This window comes from Pholcus phalangioides, unplaced genomic scaffold (assembly GCF_987345545.1).
Source record: "Pholcus phalangioides strain wild (caught in Gottingen) unplaced genomic scaffold, Ppha-v1.0 ptg000007l_1, whole genome shotgun sequence".
Classification (NCBI taxonomy): Eukaryota; Metazoa; Arthropoda; class Arachnida; order Araneae; family Pholcidae; genus Pholcus; species Pholcus phalangioides.
Window position 1 is genome coordinate 435,649 of NW_028301600.1, and position 21,440 is coordinate 457,088.

General features: G+C 37.8%; 1 protein-coding gene across 3 annotated transcripts in view; it reads left to right on the forward strand.

Moving 5' to 3' along the window:
* The first annotated feature begins 11,455 nt into the window (after positions 1 to 11,455).
* LOC149084775 (uncharacterized) overlaps positions 11,456 to 21,440 on the forward strand; it is a 188,848-nt gene continuing 178,863 nt past the window's right edge. For all 3 annotated transcript variants that reach the window (XM_089232523.1, XM_089232522.1, XM_089232521.1), the window contains exon 1: positions 11,456 to 11,576. The gene's annotated coding sequence lies outside the window, so the exon portion shown is untranslated. The remainder of the gene's footprint in view (positions 11,577 to 21,440) is intronic.

The window sequence follows — 21,440 nt, forward strand, 5'->3', positions numbered from 1 at the left end:
AATAACACCTTATAAAAATTGCATTCAAGGATTGAAATTATACTGATTTCATGCATTTGTACGTCAAACATGCCGTAAGGGTGCTCTTCTTTTCATGATGAGTATAGGCAGTGCTCACCACTAGAAAAATGTTGAAGACCTCTAGTATAGAAAATGTAACGTACAGAGGAGTGATATTGAAACTATATGGATTGAGTTTAAAAAACAAAGCGTCACAAGCTTATTGTATGAGTTTGCTAATACTCACCGAATCGAGATCCAAACTATACCTCCAAGCTTCATGAAGAAATTTCGTACATGTGTAAACATAAGAGGGTAGTAATATTAGGGGATTTTTTAATTATCCTGGTATCGATTGGAATAACCTATCGACTAGGGATTATGAGAGATTATTTATTTATTCAAGTCATAAAAAGTACATATACAATTGAAGAGTTGCCACTACAATACCAACTACACTTTTTCCATTACAACCTCTACATTTTTTTATCGGTTGTCCGATCGTTTAATCAGTGGTCTGGGACCAGCGGACCGCCAATGATTTTGAACGCTGATACAGTTGTTTATATGGTTGCTTAAATAAATATTTTGCGATAATTAAATACTTACGTACCCCTTGCTATTTTTTGGTGGTCGGCTGAAGTTGGTTTTCTGTGGTTCCCAACTTCAAGGCGCAAATGCGAGCCGATCTCCCCGTTAAAAAGTCTCGCCACAGAGAGCAACAGTCCTACAACGATAAATCATTCAATCATAACACTTCACTCATAGTTAGAAAAACTGGTGGCAGATGACAGCACTACACATAACAAGCATTACACAGAAACAAACTTTACGTCAGGTTGCACTACACGTACACGCACATTCCCGCATGTACCTATTCGTTGGGTGTTCCGCGGGGGGGGTGTGGGTGGGGTGCATGTGTGGTGTAGCAGTAGCAGGTAGGTCCTCCAAAAAATGGCTCGGGGATCCATGATGTTCTTAAGTCAGCCACCTCGTTGGGCAATTTGCCTGTTGTGGCGTTGTATTTGTGTTTGTATTAGAAGTTCCACAGAGGAATATGGACGAGGTACATGTGTGGTGTAGTAGTGGTACTACTTTACATCTTCCATGCGATTTTTTCAGAGACTCTAGTCAAAATGTGTCTCACTCAGATTTCGTCCTGAGACTTTGCAGAAAGGTGTCTGAACTGTGTCCAGTTCCTTCTAGCCACCATAGTTCAGCCAGCCAGACATACCAGCCCAGCCAGCCATCCATCCATCATCTTCAAGATCTGATGAAATGAATATCATTGAAAGGCACAGCAGCAATTTAGTTAGATCATCTCGGTGAAATATTTTTTGACATTGGCTTGAAAGAATGGAGTTACACTGTAATGAAAACAACGGTAGAAAGAGAGTGTGATATAATAATTCACATGTGGTATATAAGGACGTTAGTCCTGACTGCAGCTGGATTGCCAGAACCAATCATCAAGGAAAGCACATCTCAGAAATTAACATATCAATTTGATCAATAAATATGCAAAAAAAAAAAATTCATGATATAATTTGTCTTATTCTCATTTGTTTTATATCAACAGCAGCTAACAAAACGAGCAGTAAAACTCTTTGAAGCCAGTAAAGTTCAGGTTCTCAAATCAATTCATCACTTTGTGGTCTGCATGATTAAACTTTTATATACATATTTTTCTCGATTATAATATATGGTTAGAATCAAGGGGGGAATTTATGAAACAAATGACAACATATCTTTAAATGCATCCTCATGCTACCTCCTCCTTCCACCATCTTCCCTTGTTACTTCCTCTCCGTCGGGTTCCTTGGTGTCTTGGCAGTCCCTTTATTTTCTTCATGACGCCATCTTCCCCAAGTGGGTTCTTTTGATAGATCTGAACCTCAAAAAGCCTTAAATTATATTGATCCTCTGAAAGAAATAAAAAATGCAGATCTGGATGCTCTCACACAGAATGCATATTTTTTTCCTAGACACTTTTATCTGTATTCATTTAGAAATTCCTATTGAAGAATTTTTTCATACGAATAGGTGTATATAACAATTCTTTTTTCATTATACATGTATTCATCAAAGTCTGAAAAAAAACAAAAGTTCGGAAACATGTTTTTGCTCATACATGTGAAGTTTATGCATTATAAAAAGGAGATACTCAATACTGTACTTGGGTGATGACCTTGAAGAATTAAAAAAATTCTCTTTATTAACTGAGCAAGATAGCCAAATATTTCCAAACAGAAAGGTGAGCATCTTTTAATTAGTATGTACCCAAGATGGTGAAAAATTAAGAGTATGGATATAATAATGTTGCAAAAGTTACAAGTTTTATATCCTTCGTCGGGTGTGATGGAAAAGATCAGTATTGACAAACACAACCCTTAAAAAAAGTATTTAATAATGGGACGAGGAAATCAAAATGATCAACAGAAACATCACAAACTAGTGAATGAACGAAATGAAATTTATAGAATAAGAGTGAGAGCCCTGAAAATGATTTCGAATGAGTTCGAACCCCACAGTGGTGGTCGGCTGAAGTTGGTTTTCTGTGGTTCCCAACTTCAAGGCGCAAATGCGAGCCGCTCACCCCGTTAAAAAGTCTCGCCACAGAGAGCAACAGTCCTACAACGATAAATCATTCAATCATAACACTTCACTCATAGTTAGAAAAACTGGTGGCAGATGGCAGCACTACACATAACAAGCATTACAGAGAAACAAAAGAACTTCACGTCAGGTTTCACTACACGTACACGCACATTCCCGCATGTACCGATTCGTTGGGTGTTCCGCGGGAAGGGGGGGGGGTGTGGGTGGGGTGCATGTGTGGTGTAGCAGTAGCAGGTAGGTCCTCCAAAAAATGGCTCGGGGATCCATGATGCTCTTAAGTCAGCCACCTCGTTGGGCAATTTGCCTGTTGTGGCGTTGTATTTGTATAAAGAACGCAACTTTTTAGAAAAAACACTTTAGATATTCTTAACTGTGGTGCACAGCTGTGGACAAATTTCACCTAATTTATAAAAAAAAACCAACAGAGTTCAATTTTGGTAGGACCCGAAGATCATCGAGTACGAATACATAGATTCGAATCAAACCTAACTGAATCTGAAGAAAACACGGAAAAAAGAACAGATATTACTTATAGAAACATAGAATTTTTATATAAGATTCTGCATTTAGTATTTCATGGTACAAACAAAATGAACAGGATTTCCAGTCACACAAAACAGGAATTCATAGTATCTCTATCAAAAACATACGAGGAGAAACGTAACTCAGGTAATTCGTCATACTTTATTTTTAGGGCAGGGGTTTTTATAAAAAAATTCCCTTGCTATTTTTTTGGATTTACGTAAAAATTTAACAGCGTTGACCACAAAATACTTTTGGACAAAATTTAAAAGACTGGTATAAGAGGAAAAATACACGTTTTCAAAAAATACAAGTTTTTTTAACGAATAGATAACAGGCAATTAAAATTAAAAATGAAGCAGGATCTTTTATGCAAGTAGCAAGCGGTGTTCCACAGTAATCGGTACTCGGAGCGAAACTCTTTTCGATTTATGTAAACGATATACAGGGTGGGCAAAATGTCCGTAAAAACTTTAAAAATTTATAAAAAATGGAAAAATAACCGAAATAAAAAACGGTTTGCAGAGTTAGCATCGCTAGGTCACGGGAATTTTCTAAGACAGGAAAAAAATAACTAAAAAAATAGCCGATAGGTGGTGCTGACGTACACAAGTCACAGAAAAGATATGCAAATAACGAACAGAATGCTTCCAAATTATTTGTTACAGCAGTATGTGTTCCACGTGACCATCACCACAGGCGATAACACATTGCAGGTGAGTCATAAATCCAGCAACGGCAGAGTGCAGCAGGACCGGATCTATACATGACACCTCTCGGAGGATCGCATCTTTCAGTTCCGACAGATTGGATGGACCGGATCGATACATCCGGGATTTCAAATATCCCCATAACCAGAAGTCTGCCGGTGTCAAATCTAAACACCGAGGAGGTTAATGATTTTGTCTTCCCCGAACGTCTGTATCAGGAATGCCTTGACCGGAGTAGCAGCGTGACTAGTTGCTCCATCTTGCATAAACGTAACGGTAGAAAGCGCATCTCAAAATCGCAAACATGGCACGACCTTCTCGCGCAGAAGCGTTAAATAACGCTGCGCACATTCACCGTAGCCGTTTTATATTTATTATTTATTTATTTATTCCCGTCTCAACAGGCAAGGATTGCCCAATTACAGAGATGGAAGAGGGAAGAGAAATACAAAAACACAAATACAACAAACTACACAAAAAAAAAAAACAAAAAAAAACGGGTGGAACAATAGAAAAAAATACATACGGAAAAAGCATAATAACATGAATATTCAATACTCACATATAACTTTTAAGAAATTCTCTTATAGTTGAATTGAACATATCGGGTTTCACATCGCACTGATTATATAAATTGCACATATATTGCACAAAATAGGGAACCGTCGTAAAATATTTGTTCGGGGTTTAGGGAGGCAAAAAGTTCGCCGAACAGGCCTATTTCCAATTGGCACAGAAAATTCAACAAGTTGAAGAAGGTAGCAGTCATCAATTATATTATTGACAATTTTATACAAAAAGCGAAGGTAATTTCTTCTTCTTCGGCATTTCAATGATCGGAAATCCATTCATTTTACTGGGCACTGCGTTTCAAAGAAGGGTCCTATGATGAACGAACCTGCTAATTCACACCACACTGTCACTTTTGGGGAATGGAATGGTTTCTGCCTGTACTCACGTGGATTAGACGTCACCCAGATGCGACAGTTATGTGTGTTAACGTCGCCATGAAGTGAAAAATGAGCTTCATCTGTCCACAAGATGTTGAAGACCCAGGTGGAATTCTGTTCGTTTTTGGAGAAAGCCCACCTCGCAAATGCTTACCACTGTACGGTATCCGCTGGTAAAAGTTCATGGCACGACTGCAATCTGTATGGGTACAGATCAAGGATTCCATGAAGAATATTGCGTATCGAGGATGGTAAGCCCAAGCGTCTGGCAGCTTCACGAGCACTGCTGGTCCCTGCAGCTGATTCGGACTCTAATGCTTCCATTTCGGCTGCAACACGTGGTGAACGTGCCTTCCTTGGCACGTTCCTTGGACTGGTCAAACATGGTCGTCCGGCTCTCTTACACGATGTCTCAGTTTCCTCAAACCACTAAACAAGCTTTATGAAGCCTGTCGCTGTTAAAGGCCCTTTTCCAGTCCTCAAATTCTTCTGAACTCAGAATTTACGCAAAGCAATGGTCGCCGATTCCTGGTTCACGTAAAACAACTACACCAGCAAAGCGTTATTCCTCGCACTCAGCATCCTTGTTCACATACACGGTTTACAACGGTGAATTGATTGTGGATTAGGAGCGCAAGTTCTTATAACCGTCTCATTTCCATATTCCCCTCCCCCCGAATTCGCTCGTACCAGCGCCATCTATCGGCTTTTTAGTTAATTTTTCCAGTCTTAAAAAAATTCCCGTGACCTAGCGATGCTAACCTTGCAAACCGTTTTTTATTTCGGTTATTTTTCCGGTTTTTATGAATTTTTAAAGTTTCTACGGACTTCTTGCCGACCCTGTACAGCACTTACAAATGAATGGAAATGTTATAAGTTACGCAGATGACACAGTGCTATTTATTTCCGATGATGATATTCTAAACCCCAAATATAACGTTGAAAATGACATGACTATAGTTTCACAATGGCTAACATACAATAAATTGACTCTTAACCTAAATAAATTCATGCATTTGCAATTATACGAAAGTTTTTAACAGCTGGCTGATGCGAAGATATCTTTAAGGAAAAATAGAAAATTCAACTGCTTTGCGGGGAATCGATCCCACGTTCTTTCGTTTTCCGGTTGAACGCACTAGACTACAAAGGCAATGAATATCTCAATCTTTCCTTGGAACTCGTGTGCACTGAATGAAACCGCGCATGGACGGTCGGACCTAACTCAGGCCAAAGCTCCCAATTGCTGACACTGCCAGCAGATGGCGAATTATCCAAGGATGATGTCACTCTCCGCTATCCATACGAAGGTTTTTAACAGCTGGCTGATACTAAGATATGTTTTAGGAAATGAAAGGATGTGGGCAAGGGCAGTAGAATTTTCTCTTTTTCCTAAAAGATATCTTCCAGCCAGCTGTTAAAAACCTTCGTATGGATAGCAGAGAGTGACATCATCCTCGGATTTCCAATTATATAGGCCTAATAACAGAAACGTAGAACCAATAACAATAGAATATCATGTAGGACATTGCTCACGTAATAATTGTCGCTGCATCGAAATATCTGAATCCGATGAAATAATCCGATATCTGTTCTTGCAGTCACATAGAAAGAGAAAGAGAATATAACTATTTAGGTGTAGAGCATCACTATATATATATAGGTTATACAAGACGATCTAAAATGGAATATCCATTCTATCAATGTCTGTAATACGATAAGAAAACAAATTGCAGCTAAATAAATAGCACTGTGTCATCTTCGTAACTTATAACGTTTCCATTCATTTGTAAGTGTTGTACAGGGTGGGCAAAAAGTCCGCGTAGAAACTTTAAAAATTCATAAAAACTGGAAAAATAACCGAAATAAAAAGCGGTTTGGAAGGTTAGCATCGCTAGGTTATACAAGACGGTCTAAAATGGAATAGCCATTCTAACAATGTCTGTAATACGATAAGAAAACAAATTGCAACTTTATATAGATTAAGAGACATTGTAAGTCCGGAACTCCTTAAAACAGGATTCAATGCTTTGATCCAATCAAAAGTAACTTACTTGTGGGGAGGTGCCTACCACGATAACGTCACGAACTTAATTAACATCTATAATCGCATAAAACGTAAGGTAATAACATTTAATAATCCAGATCTACTGAAATCAGAAATTTTAATACTTGATCTAAGGCAAATTTATGTTTATAAAATGATAATTTTTATGACTAAAAACCATAATTTATTTCTTAAAACTAATAACGATAGAATCTCAAATAGATACAACTTCTTGTATTTAACTCCAATAACAAATAAATACCTTGTTCAATATATATATATAGAATTTTTTTAAGCTCTAGAACGGACCAAATGGGTCCTTAAGAGCTGTATAGTGTATGTTTTGTCTTTTGTTCTGTTGTCTTCATTTATTTTGTATATTATTCGTATTCTGTATTCATGTATTTATGTGTGCTGTTTTGCAATAATTAAAAAACAAATAAAAATTATCTAGGAAAAAATCGTTTTTGATAAAAACCTTAAATGGAAGTCTCAAGCTGTGATAATAAGTAATGAACTAAAATACAGTGGAACTTTGGTTAACTAGCAATTCGCATAACGAGCAAAAAGTTTGAACAAATTTTGACTCGGTTTACGAGCGATGATTCGCATTACGAGCAAAAATTTCGTGCTTTATTTATTTTTACGTTATCGGAACTGAGATGACGGTTTTTGCTTTCGACCACACACGTGTTAATGAATTGTGAGTAATATTCTCCCTCAAAGTCTCCGGTAAGCGTGGCTCATTCTAAGAATTAACACACGTGCGAGTGAATACTTTCACGATACAAAACTAGATGTAGCATTGTAGACATGCGTATGTGCGCTTGAAGTTATTTTTTAAATTTTGCTTGGAGAGAACTGTGGGCTGATTGCATTATTGAACGTGGACATCTTTATGGGCATATTTTTCCACAGCCACCTCGGAGGGCATTTTGCCTCTTGTGGCTTTGTATTTGTGACTTTGAGGGTCTAGCTCATGAAAAAGAGCCACTACTTGTCGAAGAGATTGTGTACTTGGAGGAAGATCATGGACTGGAGTGCATGAGTATGGCATTCAAGAACTAATGGTGAAAAATGTCTTGGAGTTGACGGTAGATGGAGTAATGAATCTTTTTTGCACGCCCCAGCATGAGTTTATGGACGGTATCTCATGTGAGGAAGAGAGAAGTGTCTCACATAAAATGAAATTAGAAAGATGTGTAGAATGTGGGGGAATCTGTCTGTGCAAAACTCTGTAGAAAAAACACCCAAATAAAGCTGTAGCAGTGTGCGAGCAATGAATCGGCCCAACGAACACTGCAATTTCCCATTTCCTAGAAATCCAAAAAAATTAGGCAAAAGCAAGCGTGATTTCATAAGGTTCTTTTTGAAAGTCACGCAAAAACAGAATAAGTTTGCAAACAACAGTGAGTCTTAAATCGTCCTAAACGGTAGTTTTCCTCTCTTTTGTCGTTTAGAGTAAGTTGATTTGTAAACATTAGCGTATTGATGTTTATTTATGGCGTTATTTATATTAAACTGAAGAGCCAAAAAAACTGGTATGCAAATAAAGAGATATGGAACCAATCACAGTACGGCGCTGCGGTCGGCAACGCCTATATAACACAACAAATGTGTGGCATAGTTGTTAGATCGGTTACTGCTGCTACAATGGCAGGTTATCGAGATTTGCGACACCCCACACGTCCAGAATTGTTACAAAGTGGCTCCAGGAACACTCTTCTGACTTCAGACACTTCCGCTGGCCACCTAAATCCCCAGACATGAACATTATTGAACATATCTAGGATGCCTTGCAACGTGCTGTTCAGAAGAGATCTCCACCCCCTCTTACTCTTACGGATTTATGGACAGCCCTGCAGGATTCATGGTGTCAATTACCTCCAGCACTACTTCAGACATTAGTCGAGTCCAAGCCACGTCTTGTTGCGGCACTTCTGTGGGCTCGCGGGGGCCCTACACGATATTAGGCAGGTGAACCAGTTTTTTTGGCTCTTCAGTGTATGTGTATTTTATTGTAGTATATATATTATTGTGTTTACTTATTGATTGAATGCCGTTTTTATTAGTCATTTTTATGTGAATTGTGACGAATTATCCGAGTTTCCATTATTTCCTATGGGGAAGTGCGATTCTAATAACGAGCTATTCGTATAACGAGCACGTCGGTGGAAAGAATTAAGCTCGTTAACCGAAGTTCCACTATATATCAATACCAGGATTTACAGCTTGAAAAAATATCACTATCCTCTAAATTTCTTTGTACAATTTATTTCGCATGGATTTTGCCAGTCATACAATATGGTATATCGGTATGGGGCGGTGATTATGATTCAAATAAAAATATAATAAGAAACAGTCTGGGAAAAAGGTTGTAAATAATATATCTAAAAAAATTAATATAATCCAAGACTGTCACAATGATTATAGATTTAACACATTAATAAACTATATATTTACAAAATATTATTTTTTATTCAGAAAAATCTCGATTCGTTCGAAATCAAACGTCAACGGAGACGAACAAGACCACATGGAGTTCAATATGACGTACCTAAACCAAACAAAACAAAAACAATTCGTATACATAGCACCTAAGGAATATAATAAATTCAATGACGAAATAGAATCAAAAAAACTGCACAAATTTAAAAAACTACTAATAAACAAAATCAACTAAATCGAATAATGATTTATATTTACATTGTTTTTTCTCTTTACGAATGTAATGAGGACTGAATATTACATCATTGGTCTGTGTCAACCCCTAATATATATAGTATCAATATGCCTTGGACGGATTATGTAATCCCTTGGGCTAATACATAAATGGTAATATATATGTTTTTGTATATTGTGTTTGTATTGTATATGTATTTTGTTTTTGTGTGTACTATTTATGTTATGTTGTATATGTGTGTGTGTAATAAATTTCAAATTTAACTAGGGAACTTTTATGTATCTTAATGCAACCAGAAAAAATAACTTACCCATTTTTTAGAATATTGTATGAGAATGAATGTTTTAGATGCCCATCAAATCGAAAAAAATTTTCTTATAAGAAAAGAAAACCCCAACAAATTACGTGATACCGAACGTACGCGAGTTATTCAATTATATTATTATCCATACGCCTGTAGTTGCCTCATATCAATTGTTATTATATCAAATGCTACTGTTATGTGAACATGTATTTCAGTATAATTGTTACAAAAATTTATCCAAATTCATTTTATTATTTAACTTTATTTTTTATTATAAGTTTTGTGTTATTTTTTGTTTCTTTCGTCTTTACCTTTAATTAGTTGCTCTGTACAGGCTCAGGCCTCTAGAGCAGTGGTTTTCAACCGGGGGCCATATGGCCCCCTAGCGGTACTGGGATACTTCAAGGGGGCCACGGAAGAAAATTTAGAAAGGGTGACAGGTGGTTTGGAGGGCTGCAGAGAGCCGAGAAGAAAAATTAAGGGGTGAAGAAATAAAGCTTTTATATTAGTGACTATACACTTACAGAATCCAACAAAGCCATCCATAAAACCGGGACCGTCTTAGGGCGTGGACCCACCCGGGCCTCACCACTTACATTTTGCAGCAAGTTCCCTAGGATGGGGTTTTTCACAGGCCCCTCCTCTATATTAAATTTATAGTGTGAAAAACAAAAAATGATGAAAGCCCCGGGCTGCAGCTCTGTCAGTCCCACTCTTGTGAGGGGTCATGCCCGGGGGTCTCATGTCCATAAGTGACCCCCCTTATGATATTTTGTATAGTACAATAAATTTTGAAAATAAGTAGGAAATATGTAGGCTGTTTATTTCCTGCTAAGTATGGGACTACCATAGCATCACTATGCCTAGGGGGGCTCATGCTATTGGGACGGTCCTGAATAGAACTCGGATTAGCGGGGAGCTCAATAAATTCTAGGCCAGTGGTCTGGAGGCCAATCTTATTTGCAAAATTTTCATTCAGTATAAATTCACTGGAAAAATCAAATATATATGAAGGATCTTGTTTGTAGATGAGGGTCGAACACTCTGGGTAAGACAGGGGGGCCACGGGCAAAAAAAGGTTAAGAAACGCTGCTCTAGACGACAAACATTGTGATTTGACTGTTTCATGTATTATTTAACTTTGGAAACAAATAAAATATAAAAAAAACGTGAAAGAATCGTATACGTAGGATTGTTTCTTAGCTGACAGTGCTCATGTTTAAATAATGTGAAGTGTGTTATCGACAAAAAATTAAAGAATGAAAATCCGGGATTCAGAAATTTGTAGATCAATTTTCGCATGCAAAATTAACCGATCGATTAGAACGATTAACTTCTAATAAATTTGTTTGTTTTTTCAAATCAAATCACTTGAGGAAATTTACTTTTATTTTTGTCTCATCATAAAGACAGCGAGATAAGTATGAAGAGGTGATATATAATACACAGAGAGCAAGTGAGCCTAATTTTAAAGCTGAATAAGGAAGATTTAGTCGTGGTGGCGCGGGCAAGTTCTTCGCATCCATGGCAACGCGGGCGGGCGGGCGGGCGGGCGGTCGCCAGATGCGGCTACAAACCGCCATGACGCTCCAGGTCGTCCTGGCCTTGTTCGAGGGAAGTGATATGACCCCCTGTGTGTGTCACGCAGGGGGCCTCGTCCAAAGATCCCACCGTTGACAAAGAGACATCACATTGGATTAATGTCATTGTCATAATCTACCGCTGAAAGGTAATTCTTCAGGTAAGTTTAATAGCACAATCGTTTCTTCTTACACCGTTCATCTTTTTTAAATTTATTTTAATTATACAACGTGCGTAGGTAGAGTAATTCTCGTATACGTCTCCGATTTTTGGTGGCGCAATCGCGTTCAGGCTCGCGGGTCAACTATTGAGTGAGATTCGTTCAGAGCTTACCTGAATGAATCTCGCGCTGTTTTTATTGAGTGGTGTATCGTCAACCGAGAATCGTCTCAACATTTATATTTACATAACCAACAGATCATAAACATTTTTTTTGTCATTCAGTGACATTAGTGAAACATATTCCTTGGGAAAAAAATAGTTTAACTGCATAAATTAGGATTTACATTTCCTAGCTTCACAGTGAAACATATTCCAACACACGTTTAACATTTCAAGATGCACAAAAATTCTTTCAATTTTCACTGTCGTAATGCAAATTTTTGCAAAAGGAATGTTCTTATGCATCAACAACAAAGCTTTTTCGATTCTTATCACCAATGTGTAGTAACCTCACTTTCGAGAATGAAAATAACTCTTTTGCCGACGATAATTATCCGTTACTTTTATTGAAAAAATAAATTCAGTAGTTTGTATTTATTATGGAAAATTTTTGTATTAGGATAAAATAATTTCGTAACATAACCTAAAAGTTTGTGTTGCGAAATATTGTGAGAAGTTGAAAATTAAGGCACAAAATTTTATTTGGAAGTTTCTGTATTCAATAAAAATTGTTTATCCGCGTGCTAGCAAATAATAATTTTTGAAACTTTGAAGTGATGCGAGATTAAAAAGAAATCGTGCACATAATACAAATGCAAAGGCTACAACAGGCAAATTGTCCATCGAGGTGGCTGAAAAAAGATGTTCAAAAGAATATGGATGTCAAATATAACTAAAATACAGCAACTCAGTATAAGAGCATATATCAGAAAAAACTAATAATTAATAATATAAATGTATAATACACTGTCCATAAAAAAGATTATGGTTGCCTTATCTAAGTATGGATAGCTCTGGATTCCCCGTATTATAAGCATCTTATTTCTTTTTAAACGTGCCAATTGTGTCAGAATTTACGACCTCTGGAGGTAAGCTATTCCATTTATTCAAAACCTTATTAGAAAAAAATTCTCTGCGACACACACGCACCACAACATGGAGTTGTCTCTTACTAAAAGAAACTGGTATCCCCTTGTCGAAGCAGTTGATTAACGGTGTATGAATAACTCTGGGGTTCCCAACCTGTTCTGCGCCAAAGATATCTTGGTGCTCCGCGAAGAGATCAGAAAGTTAATAAATCATTTTCCCACAAGCATTTTAAAAATTTACCTTTACACCAGGTTAAAACTTATCTCCTTTTTTGCACCAACGAAAACAAACGTTATTTTTAATACGGTATGATAAAATCTATTGAAGCAAACATCGGAGAATTTTCGGTTTTTGAACTAAACTGCATTTATCCGACCAGGGCGCGAAAAATTTCTTCCCGGGTTAAGCCCATGCCTCTGCATCATGCCATCATCGAATCACGATGAGTTTGTACGATTTCAATGTGGCATGTTGGATCATAGTTTCATGCTGGCTCCACCCAGTGCCGCTCACTTCACTTCATGGCCCCCACATGGGGGGGGGGGGTTGCTGACAGGGCTCCAGCCCGGGAGTCAAGGGGGCCCATGGGATGACCTTTTTTTTTTTCCTTTCAGATATGTCCCATAGGAGAAAACAGAGGACATTTTAACATCAGTCGTATCAATTTGCATGCGTATCAGCGGATATCTTTAACTAAGTATTTCTATTTCTATTCTTTTTATTGCAATTTTTTTAACATGTATACGTAACTGAAGAAAAGAACAATTTACACGGCACCGCTCTCTCGGAGTTCTTCTCCGAGGAAGGAAGAAAAGCTATTCTGTGATTATATCGTTCAACGAAGGCTACTGATAACCGCAGTATTTTCCCTACACCAGCATCGGGGGGGTGTGTGACCTCAGGGCTATAATGTGACCCCTGCTGTTTCAATGCGTAGAATAGAAGGCCATAATGAAATGAAAATTTCCATGAACACAGATGTCCACAGTTAAATGCCTGTTGATGCCGATAAAGCACATGACACTCCCCCCCCCCAATCCTAGAATAGGGCCTCCCTCTAAAGTGAATACATAGTATGGAAAATCAATCAATCCCACTCTCATAGTCGTACCATGATAAAGCGACAGCTTTACTGCAAGCTTTTGTATAACAACACCCTCCCTCCCCCAGTCCGAAAAAAGCAAGGGGTTTCTTTTCCTTGTTTCTGAAAAAATGTTACATTCCGCATCGGTCTTTTTTAAGGCACTGTACTATTTTGAGAACGTATCTCCCCGCAAAACTTCTGGGTTGAACCGAAAAATATTTATCGTTCATATCTGACATTGGATTGTTTGAAATATTTTAGTAAGTTAGTTGTACGTGGAGTGCGTACATAAGAATTAATTTTTTTCCACGTTAATGAATTTTCAACATGGTTTCTTCTAACCCAAAGGAACGGTAAGCAACACTGAAAATATACATTTTTGATAAATTTTATTTTGAGCATCTCTAGTTAATCTCTAGTGACAACAAAAGACTGGTTCCTTGTTTTCGAAGAACTAACTTTGATGTTTTGAGAGGAAGGTTAGCGGAAGTTTTCAAAGACCGGTTGGAATCAGTAGGGGTGGTAAGTCAATGGGAAGAATTTAGTACGAAGGTGTCCTCTGTTTTGCACGACGCCATACCCTTTGTTCGAAAAAAGCGTGTTTGTACATCGTACCCTCTATGGTTCACGGATAGCGTGCGTAACCTTTATCTTGAAAAGAAAAGAGCATTCAGAGAGTATAAAAGGGGGGGGGGAGGTGACCTATCATTGTTTACTGATAAAAGAAGAGTGTTGAAGAAAGCGATAAGGGATAGTAAAAAGGAAGTTGAATCTAGGTTGGCAGATAACATTGGCTCTGACCCAAATAATTTTTTCGATACGTCAATAATGGATGTAAGGGAACAGTTGGCCCCCCTCTCGATAGGAGGCTCTAGGTTAGAGAGCAATGTAGGCATGTGTAGTGCTTTCAATGACTTTTTCGCGTCGGTTTTTAATGGAGATAATGATATTCGATATACGGGTGTTGCATGGGGTAATAAAACCCTCAACGATATTCAAATAGAAGACGTGGAGGTCCTAAATCTTCTAAGAAATGTATGTGCAAGCAAAGCACCAGGACCAGATGATATCTATCCCAGGGTCCTCAGGGAATGCGCTAATGAATTGTTGGGTCTTTCATCTAGAGATCAGTATGAAAGAGAGTTTCTTAAGTTGGTGCTCGAAAATAGTTTTGTATTAGCATTTATCAGAAGCCACTAGGGGTACTGCTGTTTTGGATTTAGTTCTCACTAGTTCTGAGAATCTTGTTGAACATGTTTCGGTAGAGGATGAGTTTTCTTCCAGTGATCATCGTATCGTCAGATTTCACTGTAACTTTTCCTCGGGTAAGGTTGATAACAAAAGACTGGTTCGTTGTTTTCGGAGAACTAACTTTGATGTTCTGAGAAGAAGGTTAGCGGAAGTTTTCAAACACCGGTTGGAATCAGTAGGGGTGGTAAGTCAATGGGAGGAATTTAGTACAAAACTGTCCTCTGTTTGGCACGACGTCATACCCTTTGTTCGAAAAAGGCGTGTTTGTACATCGCTACCTCTATGGTTCACGGACAGCGTGCGTAACCTCTATCTTGAAAAGAAAAGAGCATTCAGGGAGTATAAAAGTGGACGACGTGACCTATCATTGTTTACTGAGAAAAGAAGAGTGTTGAAGAAAGCGATAAGGGATAGTAAAAAGGAAGTTGAATCTAGGTTGGCAGATAACATTGGCTCTGATCCGAAATAATTTTTTCGATACGTCAATAATGGATGTAAGGGGACAGTTGGCCCCCTCTCGATAGGAGGGTTTAGGTTAGAGAGCAATGTAGGCATGTGTAGTGCTTTCAATGACTTTTTCGCGTCGGTTTTTAATGGAGATAATGATATTCGATATACGGGTGTTGCATGGGGTAATAAAACCCTCAACGATATTCAAATAGAAGACGTGGAGGTCCTAAATCTTCTAAGAAATGTATGTGCAAGCAAAGCACCAGGACCAGATGATATCTATCCCAGGGTCCTCAGGGAATGCGCTAATGAATTGTTGGGTCTTTCATCTAGAGATCAGTATGAAAGAGAGTTTCTTAAGTTGGTGCTCGAAAATAGTTTTGTATTAGCATTTATCAGAAGCCACTAGGGGTACTGCTGTTTTGGATTTAGTTCTCACTAGTTCTGAGAATCTTGTTGAACATGTTTCGGTAGAGGATGAGTTTTCTTCCAGTGATCATCGTATCGTCAGATTTCACTGTAACTTTTCCTCGGGTAAGGTTGATAACAAAAGACTGGTTCGTTGTTTTCGGAGAACTAACTTTGATGTTCTGAGAAGAAGGTTAGCGGAAGTTTTCAAACACCGGTTGGAATCAGTAGGGGTGGTAAGTCAATGGGAGGAATTTAGTACAAAACTGTCCTCTGTTTGGCACGACGTCATACCCTTTGTTCGAAAAAGGCGTGTTTGTACATCGCTACCTCTATGGTTCACGGACAGCGTGCGTAACCTCTATCTTGAAAAGAAAAGAGCATTCAGGGAGTATAAAAGTGGACGACGTGACCTATCATTGTTTACTGAGAAAAGAAGAGTGTTGAAGAAAGCGATAAGGGATAGTAAAAAGGAAGTTGAATCTAGGTTGGCAGATAACATTGGCTCTGATCCGAAATAATTTTTTCGATACGTCAATAATGGATGTAAGGGGACAGTTGGCCCCCTCTCGATAGGAGGGTTTAGGTTAGAGAGCAATGTTGACATGTGTAGTGCTTTCAATGATTTTTTCTCGTCGGTTTTTAACAGAGATAATGATATTCAATATGCGGGTGTTGCATGGGGAAATAAAATCCTCAACGATATTCAAGTGGAAGATGTGGAGGTCCTAAATCTTCTAAGAAATGTATGTGCAAGCAAAGCACCAGGACCAGATGATATCTATCCCAGGGTCCTCAGGGAATGTGCTAATGAATTGTTCGGGCCAGTCGCACAGATATACAGGAGTATTGTTGCTGAGGGTATCGTCCCAAGAGATTGGAAACTTGCTAACGTTGTTCAGATATTTAAGAAGGGTAGTAGAGAAGCGGTGTCAAATTATCGTCCAGTGAGTTTGACGAGCTCCCTCTCGAAAATTTTGGAAATTATCATCAAAAGGCAGTTTGTGAAGTGGATAGACGAGAATATTGTATTGTCAGATAATCAGCATGGGTTCAGGAAGGGGAAGTCATGTGTAACTAACCTCCTTTGCTTCTATGATCACGGGACTAAGGCTTTGGGTAAGAGCAAAAATGCAGATGTTGTTTACCTTGATTTCCAGAAGGCATTCGATCGGGTCCAACATGGTAAACTCTTGAAGCGTTTACACGAGATTGGAATTGGGGGCAACTTGATGAATTGGATAGAATCGTGGTTAAGAGATAGGTCACAACGAGTTATGGTGAACGTGGAATTCTCTGGTTGGACAGGCGTCACAAGTGGAGTTCCTCAAGGAAGTGTCCTTGGCCCCATTCTTTTTGCACTTTTTATCGATAATTTCGATCAGGGTATCGATAGGATTACTAGCAAATTCGCAGATGATGTGAAGCTAATGGGGGTAATCAGGAATCAAAGCGATAGGGAGTTGCTCCAGACCAACTTAAACAGGATTGCAGCATGGGCAAATGAATGGAGCATGACGTTTAGTGTTGATAAGTGCATGGTCGCTCATGTTGGTTCGAACAACCCACGGTTCTCTTACGAGTTGAATGGTGTCACTATCCCGGATGCAACTAGGGTCACCGATTTGGGAATTCTCATTGACGAGCGGCTTAGGTTTTCTGAACATTGTTCAGCGGTGGTAAAAAAAAAAGCGAATAGAATGCTCCTAAAGTCATTCTTCCGTTTTTTCGAGGGTTAGTTCGCAATGGACTGGAGTATGCTATAAGGTTTTGGAGACCATACCTACAGAAGGGCATAGACTTGGTTGAAGGGATGCAGAGAAGAGCTACGCGTATCCTTATTGGCACAAGGGGCTTGAGTTATGAAAAGAGACTTCATTTTTTGAATATGTTTACATTGGATGAACGCAGGTGTCGAGGAGATATGATCGAAGTGTTCAAAATTTTCAATGGGATGGATAGGATGGACCATGAACTTTTTATACCGCCAATCGATTGCTTTTACAAGGGGACACCAGTATCGATTGGTGAGGGACAACGCAAGGTTATGGTGTCGCAGGGAATTTTTCTCTAATAGGGTTGTTAATGATTGGAATAGCTTACCCCCGGAGGTAGTAAATTGTAACGCTATTGACACGTTTAAAAAGAAATACGATAAACATGTTGGGGTAAATCGAGAAGCTCTAGAATAAGACAACCATAAGTATTCTTAGTGGGCATTGTATAATATTTTATCACGCGTATATATTGTTTATAATTTTTATTAATTGCACTTTTAATTGGGTTGCTGTTTTCTTGAAATATACATTATGACATCCATATTTTTATGGGCATCTTTTTCTTAGCCACCTCATTGGGCATTTTGCCTGTTGTGGCGTTGTATTTGTATTAACTGTGATAAATCTACGGCTGGAAAGTTGAAGTGTGTTTCCAGAGCCACAACTGAGGGGGGGGGGATATGAGCAGTTGGGATCTGGTGCCCTTGGTGGAGGCGCAAATTTGACACTTTAATCTCTCCTTCAACGTTTTAAGGGAGCACCAACATGCGTTCTTGTCCCCGCTGACCAAGCATCTAGTTGCGGTCCTGTGTGTTTCATAAAGTATAAAACGTTTATTTACAATAGGCCATATCTACAAATTAACAGAATTGTCAAAAAGCTAGTGCTTAGCTGAATAGGTAGAGTGAACATAACTTATTATTATGCTAAACAAATGTAAATATTTGTGGCGGCCCCATTCGGCTCGGGATCAAGGAGCAGTGCCCCGGTTGCCCCAGCCTATTTACGGCCCCGCCATTTACTCTTTAATTCAATAAATTCATTTTTTTTTCTGGACGCTTATAGCGAATCGCCTGGCATAACGGAATCGCTTTGTTTTATCCAAAAAAGCATTGTATAGAAAATTCACGTATAAGAGGAATAAACTTTGATTTTTTTCCTAAATCAAAAGAAAATTGAAAGTTTGGATAGAAATTTTGTTTTGTGTAAAAGACGGTTCAAAGTGGTTCGTTATGTAGAGACTCTACAGTTTCATGCATGTGTTAGAGGGTTTCTCTCCCGTTATTAATAAAATGCAACCGGAAAACTCCCGGGAATCTGAACTCATTTTTCGAATCCCTGAATACGGTTGAATCCCTGAATCCCTGAATACGGTTGAATCCCTGAATCCCTATACGGTTGAACTAGATTACATATTTCTATACACAACAACTGAACTAGGCGTACCTACACAATTTTTATCACCAGAAGCTTGCATTTTAGAAGCTGCAATCATTAAATTTTGAATAAAATTTATTGTGCAAGATTTACAGAAAACTGAATGTTGTGAATCTTGTAAATCTTGCATTAACAAGTGAAGAGCGATATCATGTCATATAAAATAGATCTTATTAGATAAATTATTAAATTGCACACAATGTCAAGGAAATATTTTCTGGATATTATGATGGGATGAACTCGTAAAGAAAAGTCATCTTGTCTCCGCCGGGACTCTCGAACCCAGGCCCTCTTGCATACCAGTAAAGTATGCTACCATCGACACCGCTGGAGACACGACCCGCCTTCCTTATTTCACGCACTGTGCGCACTGTGGCGTAAGGTGCTGAAGTAGAAGCATTAGCAGCCTCTCTTAACTTCAGGAAATGCCCCTCCTCCCTCAGGTGGGACGGTAGAAAAAGATAGACAGCTTTTTTCAGCCCAAGATATCAAGGAAACATATTTTCTGGATATTATGCTGAGGTGAACTCGAAAAGAAATGTCATCTTGTCTCCACCGGGACTCAAACCCAGGCCCTTTTGCATACCGGCGCACAGTGTATTTAACCTTTTTTGCGGCATTGACGAGATGTTTAGTGAATCTCTCTCTTTTCCCTTATTTTAGCATTGACAAGCCCAGACATTTTGAAATGTTGAAAAAATTTCTATTAATTCGATGGGCAGTAAGAATCTGGAATAAAATAAATAACTTGAATTAGGTCTTTATTTTTCATTCATTTGAATTCATTCATTAACTAGTGGGCCACCGTAAGTTCAGGACGTGAAACCTTTTTTTTTGCAACAGCAAATCTCTGTTTCAAAACTAAGTCAATAAAATGTTTTGTTTTTTTAATTTTGAAATATAAAATGTGCAGTGATCTGATCTCTCACTTAAGCGTCGGCGCAAGAGAACAAGAAAAAAAGTCGCATAAGTGAGAGAAGCGTATAATGGAATAGCATATCTGACTGAGAGCGCAGAAAATCCTCTTATTATTTTTTTTTATTGAACAAACATCACAATGGACAAAACAGGAAAAAAAAAATTATAAACGAACACTTTTCGACCCAAAGGGATATAAAAACCTTCCATATATAATTTTGGTCGTATTAATAAATTACATAGAACCAGGGTTGGCAAGGTTTTGGACAGTACTGTCCAAAACCCTCCTGTCCAAAACTGTCCAAAACCTCATATTTATAACTAAGTGAAAAACTTTGCAATTTGATGAAGAGGTAACTTCCTGTAATCAAATAATAAACTTTATTTTATATAAATTATATTATAATATTAAAATTACATAAAATATAAAATTTTGAAATTCAAAACAGTATGTGCAAAGGGTTATATGACTGATATCAGGTTATCAAACGATTGAAACTGAACTGTCTTGAGGTTAGATATTAGATTTATGAAAACATGAAAGATACAAGAATGGGATAAAAAGTTGTTGCATGGAAATCAGAAAAAACAATAAATATGACTACAGAAGGAAATTAAACTTACGTAATAATCGAGCACTAATAATCAAGCGCAGCTGCACCTTTTAACATTCGATATAACACATAAATAATTTAGCTGCCCTATCTGTTCCAAAATGATTTCTAAGATAACAAAATTTGAAAATATTCTTTCAATTGATGCATAAGTTGGGCGACATGAAAATAAAAAAACGATGTGTTAAAGACAGTCTTTTGATAAGCCTTCTTCCAGTGTTCTTCGTATTGCTGTCCCCCATATGATAGAACTGTAAATATAGCTTGAATTTATTCGGTAAAATATTAACTTCTAGCCTCATAACCGCAGCAATTTAAATTTAACAAAAACTTTGGGTCTTGAAGTCTTTTATCATCATATAGGCGTAATCAGTGTTTGTGAAATTGTATAGTCATGAGTAGGTGCTACATAGTGGCCTCATTTTCTTCAGATATATTTTCTTTTATTTATAATTAGTTTTTAAAAATTGAGAATGTAAAATAGAAAGATCAATTTAAAATTGAAAAAAAAGTTTGAAAAGTCAAAACAGAACAATTTGCATCAAATAAACACTACACCATTGATATATATTCACATCATTATATTGCTATCTAATAAAAAATAATATTTATTTTGAGTTTCACAATAATGCAATGATTATAACTGTGGCTATGCATATTTGGTACCTTCAATATAATATATTTTTTAAAGGAAAGTGTTTGGAGAGATTCGGCAGGGTTTTGGACAATCACTGTACTAAATACAGTACCTGCTTCATAATCATACATGAAAAATAAGATGTGAAGTAGAAATAACATTTATGACAAACTAAAAAACTGAAAACAGTGTTTAT